The sequence below is a fragment of the Chiloscyllium punctatum genome, chromosome 36 (genome assembly GCF_047496795.1).
Source record: "Chiloscyllium punctatum isolate Juve2018m chromosome 36, sChiPun1.3, whole genome shotgun sequence".
In the NCBI taxonomy this organism is placed as follows: domain Eukaryota; kingdom Metazoa; phylum Chordata; class Chondrichthyes; order Orectolobiformes; family Hemiscylliidae; genus Chiloscyllium; species Chiloscyllium punctatum.
This window is the reverse complement of record NC_092774.1, coordinates 2,763,285-2,779,064: the sequence shown is the minus strand read 5'-3', so window position 1 is coordinate 2,779,064 and position 15,780 is coordinate 2,763,285.

Here is a 15,780-nt window from a genome sequence, read left to right as displayed (position 1 = left end):
GGACTGAGAGACACCAGTCAGTGTACAGATATCTCCCTGACAGAAAGAGGGGGGACTGAGAGACACCAGTCAGTGTACAGATATCTCCTTGAGAGAGAGAGAGGGGACTGAGAGACACCAGTCAGTGTACAGATATCTCCCTGAGAGAGAGGGGACTGAGAGACACCAGTCAGTGGACAGATATCTCCCTGAGAGAGAGGGGACTGAGAGACACCAGTCAGTGTACAGATATCCCCCTGAGAGAGAGGGGGGACTGAGAGACACCAGTCAGTGTACAGATATGTCCCTGAGAGAGGGGGGACTGAGAGACACCAGTCAGTGTACAGATATCTCCCTGAGAGAGGGGGGACTGAGAGACACCAGTCAGTGTACAGATATCTCCTTGAGAGAGAGAGAGGGGACTGAGAGACACCAGTCAGTGTACAGATATCTGCCTGAGAGAGGGGGGACTGAGAGACACCAGTCAGTGTACAGATATGTCCCTGATAGAGGGGGGACTGAGAGACACCAGTCAGTGTACAGATATCTCCCTGACAGAAAGAGGGGGGACTGAGAGACACCAGTCAGTGTACAGATATCTCCTTGAGAGAGAGAGAGGGGACTGAGAGACACCAGTCAGTGTACAGATATCTCCCTGAGAGAGAGGGGACTGAGAGACACCAGTCAGTGTACAGATATCTCCCTGAGAGAGGGGGGACTGAGAGACACCAGTCAGTGTACAGATATCTCCTTGAGAGAGAGAGAGGGGACTGAGAGACACCAGTCAGTGTACAGATATCTGCCTGAGAGAGGGGGGACTGAGAGACACCAGTCAGTGTACAGATATGTCCCTGATAGAGGGGGGACTGAGAGACACCAGTCAGTGTACAGATATCTCCCTGACAGAAAGAGGGGGGACTGAGAGACACCAGTCAGTGTACAGATATCTCCTTGAGAGAGAGAGAGGGGACTGAGAGACACCAGTCAGTGTACAGATATCTCCCTGAGAGAGAGGGGACTGAGAGACACCAGTCAGTGTACAGATATCTCCCTGAGAGAGAGGGGACTGAGAGACACCAGTCAGTGTACAGATATCTCCCTGAGAGAGAGGGGGGACTGAGAGACACCAGTCAGTTTACAGATATCTCCCTGAGAGAGAGAGAGGGGACTGAGAGACACCAGTCAGTGTACAGATATCTCCCTGAGAGAGAGGGGACTGAGAGACACCAGTCAGTGTACAGATATTTCCTTGAGAGAGAGAGAGGGGACTGAGAGACACCAGTCAGTGTACAGATATCTCCCTGAGAGAGAGGGGACTGAGAGACACCAGTCAGTGTACAGATATCTCCCTCAGAGAGAGAGGGGACTGAGAGACACCAGTCAGTGTACAGATATCTCCCTCAGAGAGAGAGGGGGGCTGAGAGACACCAGTCAGTGTACAGATATCTCCCTCAGAGAGAGGGAGGGGGAACTGAGGGACAATAGTCAGCTGCAGATATTTCCCTGAGAGAGAGAGGAGGGGGTGGGGTGACTAAGAGACACCAGTCAGTGTACAGGTATCTCCCTGAGAGAGAGAGGGGACTGAGAGGCACCAGTCAGTGTACAGATATCTCCCTGAGAGAGAGGGGACTGAGAGACACCAGTCAGTGTACAGATATCTCCCTGAGAGAGAGGGGGGACTGAGAGACACCAGTCAGTGTACAGATATCTCCCTGAGAGAGAGGGGGGACTGAGGGACACCAGTCAGTGTACAGATATCTCCCTGAGAGAGGGGGGACTGAGAGACACCAGTCAGTGTACAGATATCTCCCTGTGAGAGAGGGGGGACTGAGAGACACCAGTCAGTGTACATATATCTCCCTGAGAGAGAGGGGGGAGTGGGAGACACCAGTTAGTGTACAGATATCTCCGTGAAAGAGAAGGGACTGAGAGACACAAGTCAGTGTCCTGGTATCTTCCTGAGAGAGAGAGGACTGAGAGATGCCAGTTCGTGTTCAGATAACTCCTTTATGAAGCTTGGCACCATCCAGGACAAAGCAGCTGGGTTGTTCGACACCTATCCACCACCATTAATATTCAACACATCCACAATGGCAGCAATGTGTATCATTCACAAGATCAACTGTATCAATTCACCAAGGCTCATTCGACAGCCCCTTCTCAACCCTTGACCCCTACCACATGGATGGACAGGGGCCGCTTCTGTATGGGATCACCATCACCTACAAGTTCCCCCGGTAACTCACTCACCATCCTGAGTTGGAATGACATCACTGTTCCTGCATCATCACTGAGTTAAAATGCTGCAAGTCTCTCCCTAATAGTTTCGACTGCAGCAGTTCAAAAAGACAGATCACCCCACTTTCTCAAGGGCATTTTTGCTTATGAACAATAGTCCAGCTGATGATGCTCACATTCCATGACCAAGCAGTAAAATATAGAGCAATAATCACAAATTGTCTTTCCTGGGATCGAGACAATAGTGTGTTACATTTCTGGGCAATAGGAAAGACCCCTCAGCCCATGCCATTAAAATAATCATAGAACATAGAACATAGAAGAATACAGCGCAGTACAGGCCCTTCGGCCCTCGATGTTGCGCCGATCAAAGCCCACCTAACCTACACTAACCCACTATCCTCCATATACCTATCCAATGCCCGCTTAAATACCCATAAAGAGGGAGAGTCCACTACTGCTACTGGCAGGGCATTCCATGAACTTACAACTCGCTGAGTGAAGAACCTACCCCTAACATCAGTCCTATATCTACCCCCCCTTAATTTAAAGCTATGCCCCCTTGTCATAGCTGACTCCATACGTGGAAAGAGGTTCTCACTGTCAACCCTATCTAACCTCCTAATCATCTTGTACACCTCTATCAAATCACCCCGAAACCTTCTTTTCTCCAATGAAAACAACCCCAAGTGCCTCAGCCTTTCCTCATAGGATCTTCCTACCATACCAGGCAACATCCTGGTAAACTTCCTCTGCACCCGTTCCAGTGCCTCCACATCCTTCCTATAGTATGGCGACCAAAACTGCAAACAATATTCCAGATGCGGCCGCACCAGAGTCTTATACAACTGCAGCATGACCTCAGGACTCCGGAACTCAATTCCTCGACCAATAAAAGCCAGTACGCCATATGCCTTCTTCACTGCACTATTTACCTGGGTGGCAACTTTCAGAGATCTGTGTACATGGACACCAAGATCCCTCTGCTCTTCCTTTTTGATTTCTGTCAGTTTGTGAGAGGCAGCACTGACTGACTCTGTATCCTCACCACCTTGTTACCCTCTCCAATAACACTGTACTGATATCACTAACAGCACTGAGTGTCTGTATATCACCCTCACCAGTAACACTGTCTGAACTATTAGGGCTGACCTTGTATGAGTGAATCACTCTGTCTGTCAATATCTCTGTCTTGTCCTTTCTATGTATTTACTAATGTATATATACATCCATGAATGAATTCACAACATGTGAACTTGTTTATTTCTATCTCAATCAATATATACAATATATGTGTCTTTACTTCGGCTTAATCATGATGGTGAACATTCACAATTTCAGCTTCACAGTTGAATGGCCAATCCTTGTTTATGATTTGCAGAGCTGAGCAGTGGATGAGGCCAGAGCGATCATCTACTTTTTACTGACCACCCCCTCCCCCATACCCCACAACCCCATCCCCAACCCCGACACCTATCCAGGACAGGTCAGTGGGTTGCTCACAGAACTGGCCCACTGCTACACTCGAGTTAAACAACGGAAATGACTTTTTAGACTGAGCCCTTATCAACAAGAAGCAGTGTTACACACACCCAAAAGTAACCTCACCCCATCAGCAATGATTGATGGAAACCACACTCGAAATGTTTCACTGACTGTGTCAGATCCACATGCAGCAAATTGTTTCTAAGCTGAGAACGTTGTCAAGCCTTGAATGTCCCCCTCCTGTGTTTTCCCTCCTGTTTTCTCCTTCACTGTTTACCCCTCAGACCTCACTCAGTAAGACCCTGTTGTGGAACCTCACCCAGGGCTCACCAAGGCCACACTGACCTTGACTGACTCAGTCACTGATGGGATTGAAGGAGTTGTTCAGTCACTGATGGGATTGAAGGAGTGTGGGGGAGTTGTTCAGTCACTGAGGGGATTGAAGGAGTGTGAGGGTGTTGTTCAGTCACTGATGGGATTGAAGGAGTGTGAGGGAGTTGTTCAGTCACTGATGGGATTGAAGGAGTGTGGGGGAGTTGTTCAGTCACTGATGGGATTGAAGGAGTGTGGGGGAGTTGTTCAGTCACTGATGGGATTGAAGGAGTGTGGGGGAGTTGTTCAGTCACTGATGGGATTGAAGGAGCGTGGGGGAGTTGTTCAGTCACTGATGGGATTGAAGGAGTGTGGGGGAGTTGTTCAGTCACTGATGGGATTGAAGGAGTGTGAGAGAGTTGTTCAGTCACTGATGGGATTGAAGGAGTGTGGGGGAGTTGTTCAGTCACTGATGGGATTGAAGGAGTGTGAGGGAGTTCAGTCACTGATGGGATTGAAGGAGTGTGGGGGAGTTGTTCAGTCACTGATGGGATTGAAGGAGTGTGGGGGAGTTGTTCAGTCACTGATGGGATTGAAGGAGTGTGAGGGAGTTGTTCAGTCACTGATGGGATTGAAGGAGTGTGGGGGAGTTGTTCAGTCACTGATGGGATTGAAGGAGTGTGGGGGAGTTGTTCAGTCACTGATGGGATTGAAGGAGTGTGAGGGAGTTGTTCAGTCACTGATGGGATTGAAGGAGTGTGGGGGAGTTGTTCAGTCACTGATGGGATTGAAGGAGTGTGGGGGAGTTGTTCAGTCACTGATGGGATTGAAGGAGCGTGGGGGAGTTGTTCAGTCACTGATGGGATTGAAGGAGTGTGAGAGAGTTGTTCAGTCACTGATGGGATTGAAGGAGTGTGAGGGAGTTCAGTCACTGATGGGATTGAAGGAGTGTGGGGGAGTTGTTCAGTCACTGATGGGATTGAAGGAGTGTGAGGGAGTTGTTCAGTCATTGATGGGATTGAAGGAGTGTCAGGGAGTTGTTCAGTCACTGATGGGATTGAAGGAGTGAGGGGGAGTTGTTCAGTCACTGATGGGATTGAAGGAGTGTGGGGGAGTTGTTCAGTCACTGATGGGATTGAAGGAGTGTGAGGGAGTTGTTCAGTCACTGATGGGATTGAAGGAGTGTGGGGGAGTTGTTCAGTCACTGATGGGATTGAAGGAGTGTGAGGGAGTTGTTCAGTCACTGATGGGATTGAAGGAGTGTGGGGGAGTTGTTCAGTCACTGATGGGATTGAAGGAGTGTGGGGGAGTTGTTCAGTCACTGATGGGATTGAAGGAGTGTGGGGGAGTTGTTCAGTCACTGATGGGATTGAAGGAGTGTGGGGGAGTTGTTCAGTCACTGATGGGATTGAAGGAGTGTGGGGGTGTTGTTCAGTCACTGATGGGATGGAAGGAGTGTGAGAATGTTGTTCAGTCACTGAGGGGATTGAAGGAGTGTGGGGGAGTTGTTCAGTCACTGATGGAATTGAAGGAGTATGGGGGAGTTGTTCAGTCACTGATGGGTTTGACAGAGTGTGGTGGAGTGGTTCAGTGACCACTCTTTCCCAAGTATGTTTCCCAAGAGTTCATCCCTGTTGGACAGTGTCCCTGACAGTGAGACACAGTGATGGAGGGGTTCAGTAACTGCACTCACAATCCAGAATCCTGGATTCACAAATCCCACCAGTTTGAGAACTTGAAATCCATTTCACAACGTCAGCATTGAAAAGTAATCAATCGAGTCAGGAAGGAATCCAGTTGTCCTTTCCTGGTTTGCACATTGGTTCGGAGCAGGTTCTGATTGAGAGAATCAATACTACAGGGGATAGAATGGTCGGGTGGGGGATCCAGGCATAGTCTTGTTGATGGAGATGTGAGCATTGATGAAAATTCAGGAGATTTCTTCACTTGTCTTTCATATCCAGAGAGTATTCCCCAATAGATTTTCCTCAGGAGATTAAATGGTGTTAATAAACTTTTTGGATAAGGGAGTGTGTCCATAAAATGTGGAAGGAGATTAAATGGTGGTAATCCCAGGACAGTGTGGGTTATAAATGGGCTGTGAATGACCCAGAGTTATTGGTTGTCTGATGATTCAATTGTTCTCCATCACAAGGTTAATTCACTTTGTTGTTCACCAGTTAATCACCATCCCCAATCTGAGACAAACTCTGGTTTATTGGAACATAGAATATAGAACAATACAGCGCAGAACAGGCCCTTCAGCCCTTGACGTTGCGCTGACCTGTGTACTAATCTCAGTCCATCCCCCTCCACTATCCCATCATCATCCATGTGCTTATCCAAGGATTGTTAAATCTCCCTAATGTGGCTGAGTTCACTACATTGGCAGGCAGGGCATTCCATGCCCTTCCCACTCTCTGAGTAAAGAAACTCATTTGGTGTCTTTGTTTAAAATCTTGATCAAGGTCTTCAAGTTTAGGGTGAAGATTATCTACTTTAGAGACAATTTTGTCTGATATGGAAGGTGCTAGCTATGAAGAGAAGTTGAGTAGGTTAAGATTATTTTCATTAGCAAAGTGGAGATTGAGGGGGGACTTGATTGAGGTCTACAAAATCATGAAGGGTATCGACAGGGTAGATAGAGATAAGCTTTTTCCCAGGGTGAGGTATTCAATAACGAGAGGTCATGCGTTCAAGGTGAGAGGTGAAAAGTTTAAGGGGGATACACGCAGAAAGTACTTTCCACAGAGAGTGGTAGGAGCCTGGAACGCGTTGCCAGCAGAGCTAGTAGAGGCAGACATGGTAGATTCATTTAAGATGCAACTGAACAGACACATGAGTATGTGGGGAACAGAGGGATACAGCTGCTTAGGAATTGGGCGATAGGTTTAGACAATGGATTTGGATCGGCTCAGGCTTGGAGGGCTGAAGGGCCTGTTCCTGGGCTGTAAATTATCTTTGTTCTTTGTGCTGTTTCTGTCCAAGGGATAGATTGTTCTTCACTCATACAGGGAGATTCATTTTTGACCCTCTTTACCCTTCACATTCTCAGACCTCTTTTCAGTAAATATAAGAATGAAGAATTGGTGTCAGTCACTAAATCAGAACCTTATTTCCATATGTAAAACACGGTGCTTATTCCTTTTAGTAACTTTATTCCCTCTGGGAGGGCCCCTGTTCAGTTTCAGTGGTGCTGCCTACTCCTACAGGAAACGTTAAGAGAAGGAAATAGCCCTGAGGTTGTTGCCAAGTTTCACACATCTGACAGCTCTGAATTAAAATATCAAACCTGTTTCTCATAACACGACAGCTGCACACTGTGAGATTCTGTTCAAATACAGAGGAAAATCAGACCTGGAGGAGACCGTTCAGCCCCTCGATGCTGTTCCATTATTCACAGGTAGATCATAGCTGAGGTGTACTGACCTGTCTCAGTTCTAGATCCTTCAATGCTTCTTTCAGAAAATTGCTGTCAGTCTCAATGTTGAATTTTTCACTTGATTCTCCGGCTTCATCAGCTTCTCAGGGGAGAGAGTTTGAGATTTCCCCCACCCTTTGTGTGGAGAAATATTTAATAGCATCCCTGAATGACCTGGTTTGAATTTAAAGATCTGCACCCCCACCACCACTGGAGAAATCATTTCTCTATATTTATCCTGTTGAATCTTTAATCAGCTTGAACCTCTCAATTCAATCACTCTTTAATCTCCTAAATTCCACATTTGAGGGAATATAAGTCAAATCAATGTAAATGCCACCTTGTTGTAACCCTGTTAGCTGGTATCATTCTGGTAAATCTCCACAGCTCCCTCTCCAATGTCAATCCATCCTTCCTGAGCTTCATTCCTGATATCAAGTGACATTTTCCTCGAATGATGAAACCAGAACCCTATTAAATTCCAGCATCAATTCCCTGCCTTTGTATTCCAATGTTTATCATCAACTGCTGAACATTGAGAGATTCTATAAAAATGTGTTTGACAGATTAATTCAATCTCAAACGTAGCAGTTGTCTGTCACACATGAAGCAAACCTTCTGCCTTTACATTCATATCCTGCAGGATTGGTCATTCCACTTGTGGGATATTTATTTCAATGATCTGTCTGATTGATGTAAATGATGAACTCTGTGTCTCAATGATCATGGTGCACTCTCCCTTCTCATCCCCATCCTGCAGCCTTTCACACACTTGATCACCCAGTGTCCAGTGTCCTTCTCCAGTGTCCAGCAGAGTGGGACTGTCCTCACTGGTTCCACACTTATCTGTCCAGTCATAGCCAGGGATTTTTAATATTCTTTCAAGGGATGTGAGTGTCATAGGCAAGGGCAGCATTTATTGCCCATCCCTAATTCCTCGAAAGTGAGGGCTTGCTGGACCAGTTCAGGGGGCAGTTGTGTGTCAATTATATTGCTGTGGGTTTGGAGTCACAAGGCAAAAACCTTCATACACTTGTGATGCCAAAATATATAGGCTATGGGCCAAGTGATGGAAAATGGGGTTCGAACAGAGAACATTGCAGTGCAGTATATCGCAGGCATTCGATGTTGCACCGAACTGTAAAACCAAACTGAAGCCCATTTAACCTCCACTATTCCATTCTCATCTATATCCAATGACCATTTAAATGCCCTTAAAGTTGGCGAGTCTAATCCTGTTGCAGGCAGTGTGTTCCATGCCCCCATTACTCTCTGAATAAAGAAACTATCTCTGATATCTGTCCTATATCTATCACCCCTCGTGCTAGCCATCGCCGTCTGCTCTACCTAATCCTCTGATTATCTTATACGTCTCAATTAAGTTACCTCCCAACCTTCTTCTCTCCGATGAAAACAGCCTCAAGTCCCTCAGCCTTTCCCCATCAGACCTTCCCTCCATACCAGGCAACATTCTAGTAAATCTCCTCTGAACCCTTTCCAAACCTTCCACATCCTTCCTATAATGCGATGACCACAACTGTGCACAATACTCCAAGTGCGGCTGCACCTGAGTTTTGTCCAGCTGCAGCATGATCTCATTGTTCCAAAACTCAATACCTCTACGAATGAAAGCTAACACACCATATGCCTCCTACACAACCCTATCAACATGGGTGGCAAGTTTCAAGGATTTATGTACATGGACACCGAGATCCCTCTGCTCATCTGCACTTCCAAGAATCTTATCATGAGCCCTGTACTCTGCATTCCTGTTACTCCTTCCATAGTGAATCACCTTACACTTTTCCGCAATAAACTCCATTTACGACCTCTCCGCCCAGCTCTGCAGCTTATCAATGTCTCTCTGTAACCTACAACATCCTTCATCACTATCCACGACTCTACTGACCTTAGTGTCACCCACAAATTTACTAACCCAACCTTCTGTGGCTCATGCAGGTCATTTATAAAAATGACAAACAGCAGTGGACCTAAAACAGTTCCTTGTGGTAGACCATTAGTAACTGAACTCCAGGATGAATATTTCCCATCAACCACCACCTTCTGCCTTCTTTCAGCTCACCAATTTCTGATCCAAACCACTAAATCACCCTCAATTCCATGCCTCTGTATTTTGTGCAATAGTCTACCATGGGAAACCTTGTCAAACACTTTACTGAAATCCATATACACCACATCGACCGCTTTAACCTTACCTACCTGTTTGGTCACCTTCTCAAAGAACTCAATAAGGTTTGTGAGGCACAGCCGACCCTTCACAAAACTGTGTTGACTGTCCCTAATCAACTTATTCCTCTCCAGATGATTACAAACTCTGTGTCTTATAACCCTTTCCAACACTTTACCCATAACCGAAGTAAGGCTCACTGGTCTATAATTACCCAGGGTTGTCTCTACTCCCCTTCTTGAACAAGGGGACAACATTTGCTATCCTCCAGTCTTCTGGCACTATTCCTGTCGACAATGATGACATAAAGATCAAAGCCAAAGGCTGGACAATCTCCTCCCGGGCTTTCTAGAGAATCCGAGGATAAATCCCTCCCAGCACAGGGGACTTATCTATTTTTACACTTTCCAGAATTGCTAACACCTCCTCCTTGTGAACCTCAATCCCATCAAGTCTAGTAGCCTGTATCTCAGTATTGTCCTCTACAACATTGTCTTTCTCTAGTGTGAATACTGACGCAGAGTATTCATTTCACTTCCCCTGTTAGGGGTGGTGGAGTGGTGCAGCGGGAGTACGCTGGGCCCATAATCCAGAGGTCGATGGATCAATACCGTCCTCTGCTATTGCTCAATGTCTCCTTGAGCAGCTTTCCTTTCTAACGGTGTTCTTTTAATGCTACTGGCTGTGAATCTTATCAGATCGAATGGATTGGTTGGGGAGACAGTTAGAAGCAATGAGGAATTTGCAACAGCAACAGTGTATGATGGATAACAGTTATAGGATGGGGGGAAACTCTCAGATACAGTCACATAGATGGGTTAACTCCAGGAAAGATAAGAGAGGTAGGCAGCTAGTGCAGGAGTCTTTTGTGGGAAAAACCCATTTCAAACAGCTATGCTGTTTTGGAAAATGTAGGGGGTGATGGATTCTCAGGGGAATGTAGCACGAACAGCCAAGTTGCTGGTATTGAGACTGGTTCGAATGCAAAGAGGGGTATATCAGGTTCCAAGAGATCAATTGTGTTCGGGGATTCTCTAGTTCGAGGTACAGACAGACGTTTATGTGGCCAGCAGCAAAAAAGCAGAATGGTGTGTTACTTCCCTGGTGCCAGGATCAAGGATGTCTCAGAGAGGGTGCAGAATGTTCTTGCGGGGGAGAGGGACCAGCAAGAGGTCATTGTCCACATTGGAACCAATGACATTGGAAGAGAAAAGGTTGAGATTCTGAAGGGAGATTATGGAGAGTTAGGCAGAAATTTAAAAAGGAGGCCCTCGGGAGTAGGAATATCTGGATTACTCCTGATGCTACGAGCTAGTGAGGGCAGTAATAGGAGGATAGAGTAGATTAATGCATGGCTGAGGAGCTGGTGTATGGGGGAAGGATTCACATTTTTGGATCATTGGAATCCCTTTTGGAGTAGAAGTGACCTGTACAAGAAGGACGGCTTGCACCTAAATTGGAAGGGGACCAATATACTGGCTTGGGAGGATTTAAATTAGTAAGGTGGGGCGGTGAGACCCAGGGAGGTAGTGAGGAAAGAGATCAATCTGAGACTGGTACAGTTGAGAACAGAAGTGACTCAACCAGTCAGAGCAGGCAGGGACAAGGTAGGACTAATAAATTAAACTGCATTTATTTCAATGCAAGAGGCCTAACAGGGAAGGCAGATGAACTCAGGGCATGGTTAGGAACATGGGACTGGGATATCATAGCAATTACAGAAACATGGCTCAGTGATGGGCAGGACTGGCAGCTTAATGTTCCAGGATACAAATGCTACAGGAAGGATAGAAAGGGAGGCGAGAGAGGAGAGGGGGTGACATTTTAGATGAGGGATAGCATTACAGCTGTGCTGAGGGAGGATATTCCCGTAAATACATCCAGGGAAGTTATTTGAGTGGAACTGAGAAATAAGAAATGGATGATAACCTGATTGGGATTGTATTATAGACCCCCTAATAGTCAGAGGGAAATTGAGAAACAAACTTGTAAGGAGATCTCAGCTATCTGTAAGATTAATAGGGTGGTTATGGTAGGGGATTTTAACTTTCCAAACATAGACTGGGACTGCCATAGTGTCAAAGGTTTAGGTGGAGAGGAATTTGTTAAGTGTGTACAAGACAATTTTCTGATTCAGTATGTGGATGTACCTACTAGAGAAGGTGCAAAACGTGACCTACTCTTGGGAAATAAGGCAGGGCAGGTGACTGAGGTGTCAGTGGGGGAGCACTTTGGAGCCAGCGACCATAATTCTATTAGATTTAAAATAATGATGGAAAAGGATAGACCAGATCTAAAAGTTGAAGTTCTAAATTGGAGAAAGACCAATTTTGACGGTATTAGGCAAGAACTTTCGAAAGCTGAATGGAGGCAGATGTTCGCAGGTAAAGTGACGGTTGGAAAATAGGAAGCCTTCAGAAATGAGATAACGAGAATCCAGAGAAAGTATATTCCTGTCAGGGTGAAAGGAAAGGTTGGTAGATACAGGGAATGCTGGATGACGAAAGAAATTGAGGGTTTGGTTAAGAAAAAGAAGGAAGCATATGTCAGGTGTAGACAGGATAGATCGAGTGAATCCTTAGAAGAGTATAAAGAAAGTAGGAGTATATTTAAGAAGGAAATCAGGAGGGCAAAAAGCGAACATGAGATAGCTTTGGCAAATAGAGTTAAGGAGAATCCAAAGAGTTTTTACAAATACATTAAAGACAAAACAGGAACTAGGGAGAGAATGGAGCCTTTCAAAGACCAGCAAGACTTGCGGCCTTTGTGTGGAGCCGCAGAAAATGGGGGAGATACTAAATGAGTATTTTGCATCAGTATTTACTGTGGAAAAGGATATGGAAGATATAGACTATAGGGAAATAGATGGTGACATCTTGCAAAATGTCCATAATACAGAGGAGGAAGTGCTGGATGTCTTGAAACACATAAAAGTCGATAAATCCCCAGGACCTGATCAGGTGTACCCTAGAACTCTGTGGGAAACTAGAGAAGTGATTGCTGGGCCTCTTGCTGAGATATTTGTATCATCGATAGTCACAGGTGAGGTGCCAGAAGACTGGAGGTTGGCTAACGTGGTGCCACTGTTTAAGATGAGTGGTAAGGACAAGCCAGGGAACTATAGACCAGTGAGGCTGAACTCGGTGGTGGGCAAGTTTGTTGGAGGGAATCCTGAGGGACAGGATGTACATGTATTTGGAAAGGTAAGGGCTGATTAGGGCTAGTCAACATGGTTTTGTGCATGGGAGATCATGTCTCACAAACTTGATTGAGTTTTTCGAGGAAGTAACAAAGAGGATTGATGAGGGCAGAGTGGTAGATGTGATCTATATGGACTTCAGTAAGGCATTCGACAAGGTTCCCCATGGGAGACTGATTAGCAAGGTTAGATCCCATGGAATACAGGGAGAACTAGCCATTTGGATACAGAACTGGCTCAAAGGTAGAAGACAGAGGGTGATGGTGGAGGGTTGTTTTTCAGACTGGAGGCCTGTGACCAGTGGAATGGCACAAGGATCGGTGCTGGGTCCTCTATTTTTTGTCATTTATATAAATGATTTGGGTGCGAGCATAAGAGATACAGTTAGTAAGTTTGCAGATGACACCAAAATTGGAGGTGTAGTGGACAGCAAAGGGGGTTACCTCAGATTACAACAGGATCTGGACCAGATGAGCCAATGGGCTGAGAAGTGGCAGATGGAGTTTAATTCAGATAAATGCGAGGTGCTGCATTTTGGGAAAGCAAATCTTAGCAGGACTTATATACTTAATGGTAAGGTCCTAGAGAGTGTTGCTGAACAAAGAGACCTTGGAGTGCAGGTTCATAGCTCCTTGAAAGTGGAGTTGCAGGTAAATAGGATAGTGAAGAAGGTGTTTGGTATGCTTTCCTTTATTGGTCAGAGTATTGAGTACAGGAGTTGGGAGGTCATGTTGTGGCTTAGGGCCACTGTTGGAATATTGCATGCAATTCTGGTCTCCTTCCTCTTGGAAAGATGTTGTGAAATTTGAAAGGGTTCAGAAAAGATTTACAAGGATGTTGCCAGGGTTGGAGGATTTGAGCTTCAGGGAGAGGCTGAACAGGCTGGGGCTGTTTTCCCTGGAGCGTCGGGGGCTGAGGGGTGACCTTATAGAGGTTTACAAAATTATGAGGGGACATGGAGAGGGTAAATAGGCAAAGTCTTTTCCCTGGTGTGGGGGAGTCCAGAACTAGAGGGGCATAGGTTTAGGGTGAGAGAGGAAAGATATAAAAGAGACCTAAGAGGCAACTTTTTCACACAGAGGGTCGAACGTGTATGGAATGAGCTGCCAAATGCAGTAGTGGAGGCTGGTAAAATTGCAACATTTAAGAGGCATTTGGATAGGTACATGAATAGGAAAGGTTTGGAGGGATATGGGCCGGGTGCTGGCAGGTGGGACTCGATTGGGTTTGGATATCTGGTCACCATGGACAGGTTGGACCGAAGGGTCTGTTTCCATGCTGTACATCTCTATGACTCTATGATCCTATTCTATGATCTCCTCTGACTTCATGCACAAGTTCCCACGACTGTCCTTGATTGGTCCTAATCTTACTCTAGTCATTCTTTTATTCCTGATATACCTGTAGAAAGCCTTAGGGTTGTCCTTGATCCTAAATGCCAACAACTTCTCATGTCCCCTCCTGGTTCTTCTTAGCTCTCTCTTTAGATCTTTCCTGGCTAACTTGTAAGTCTCAAGCGCCCTAACTGAGCCATCCCATCTCATCTTAACATAAACCTTCTTCTTCATCTTGACAAGAGAGTTTGAGTAATTAGGTGATGTGTTGCCCATATTCATCACTGAAGGGTCTCTTCCTGTGTTGTAGATCTCTCTGACTCTGTGACATTGTGGGTCAGACCAGCTATACATTACAGATTTCTTTCAGCTGGGTTTTTACAGCAATCACTGACAGTTTCATGGTCATCATTCCTGAGTCTGGCTTCAATAACAGGTTTCTTCGTTGTGTTCAGATTCCATCAGTTGCCACGATTGGACTGTGTGACATATCTGCTGGCCATCCTTTGACACAGTATCCTCATCAACTTCACCAACACATTTCACCCTGACCTTAAATTTACCTGGACTATCTCTGACACCTCGCTCCCCTTCCTGGACCTCTCCATCTCCATTAGTGACGACCGACTTGACACTGACATTTTTTACAAACCTACCGACTCCCATAGCTACCTGGATTACACCTCTTCCCACACTACCTCTTGCAAAAATGCCATCCCGTATTCCCAATTTCTCCGCCTCCGCCGTATCTGCTCCCAGGAGGACCAGTTCCACCATAGAACACACCAGATGGCCTCCTTCTTTAGGGACCGCAATTTCCCTTCCCACGTGGTTAAAGATGCCCTCCAACGCATCTCGTCCACATCCCGAACCTCCGCCCTCAGACCCCACCCCTCCAACCGTAACAAGGACAGAACGCTCCTGGTGCTCACCTTCCACCCTACAAACCTTCACATCAACCAAATCATCCGCCGACATTTCCGCCACCTCCAAAAAGACCCCACCACCAGGGATATATTTCCCTCCCCACCCCTTTCCGCCTTCCGCAAAGACCGTTCCCTCCGTGACTACCTGGTCAGGTCCACACCCCCCTACGACCCACCCTCCCATTCTGGCACTTTCCCCTGCCACCGCAGGAACTGTAAAACCTGTGCCCACACCTCCTCCCTCACCTCTATCCAAGGCCCGAAAGGAGCCTTCCACATCCATCAAAGTTTCACCTGCACATCCACTAATATCATTTATTGTATCCGTTGCTCCCGATGCGGTCTCCTCTACATTGGGGAGACTGGGCGCTTCCTAGCAGAGCGCTTTAGGGAACATCTCCGAGACACCCGCACCAATCAACCAAACCACCCCGTGGCCCAACATTTGAACTCCACCTCCCACTCTGCCGAGGACATGGAGGTCCTGGGCCTCCTTCACCGCCGCTCCCTCACCACCAGACGCCTGGAGGAAGAACGCCTCATCTTCCGCCTCGGAACACTTCAACCCGAGGGCATCAATGTGGACTTCAACAGCTTCCTCATTTCCCCTTCCCCCACCTCATCCTAGTTTCAAACTTCCAGCTCAGTTACTGTCTCCTTGACTTGTCCGGACTTGTCCTACCTGCCTATCTTCTTTT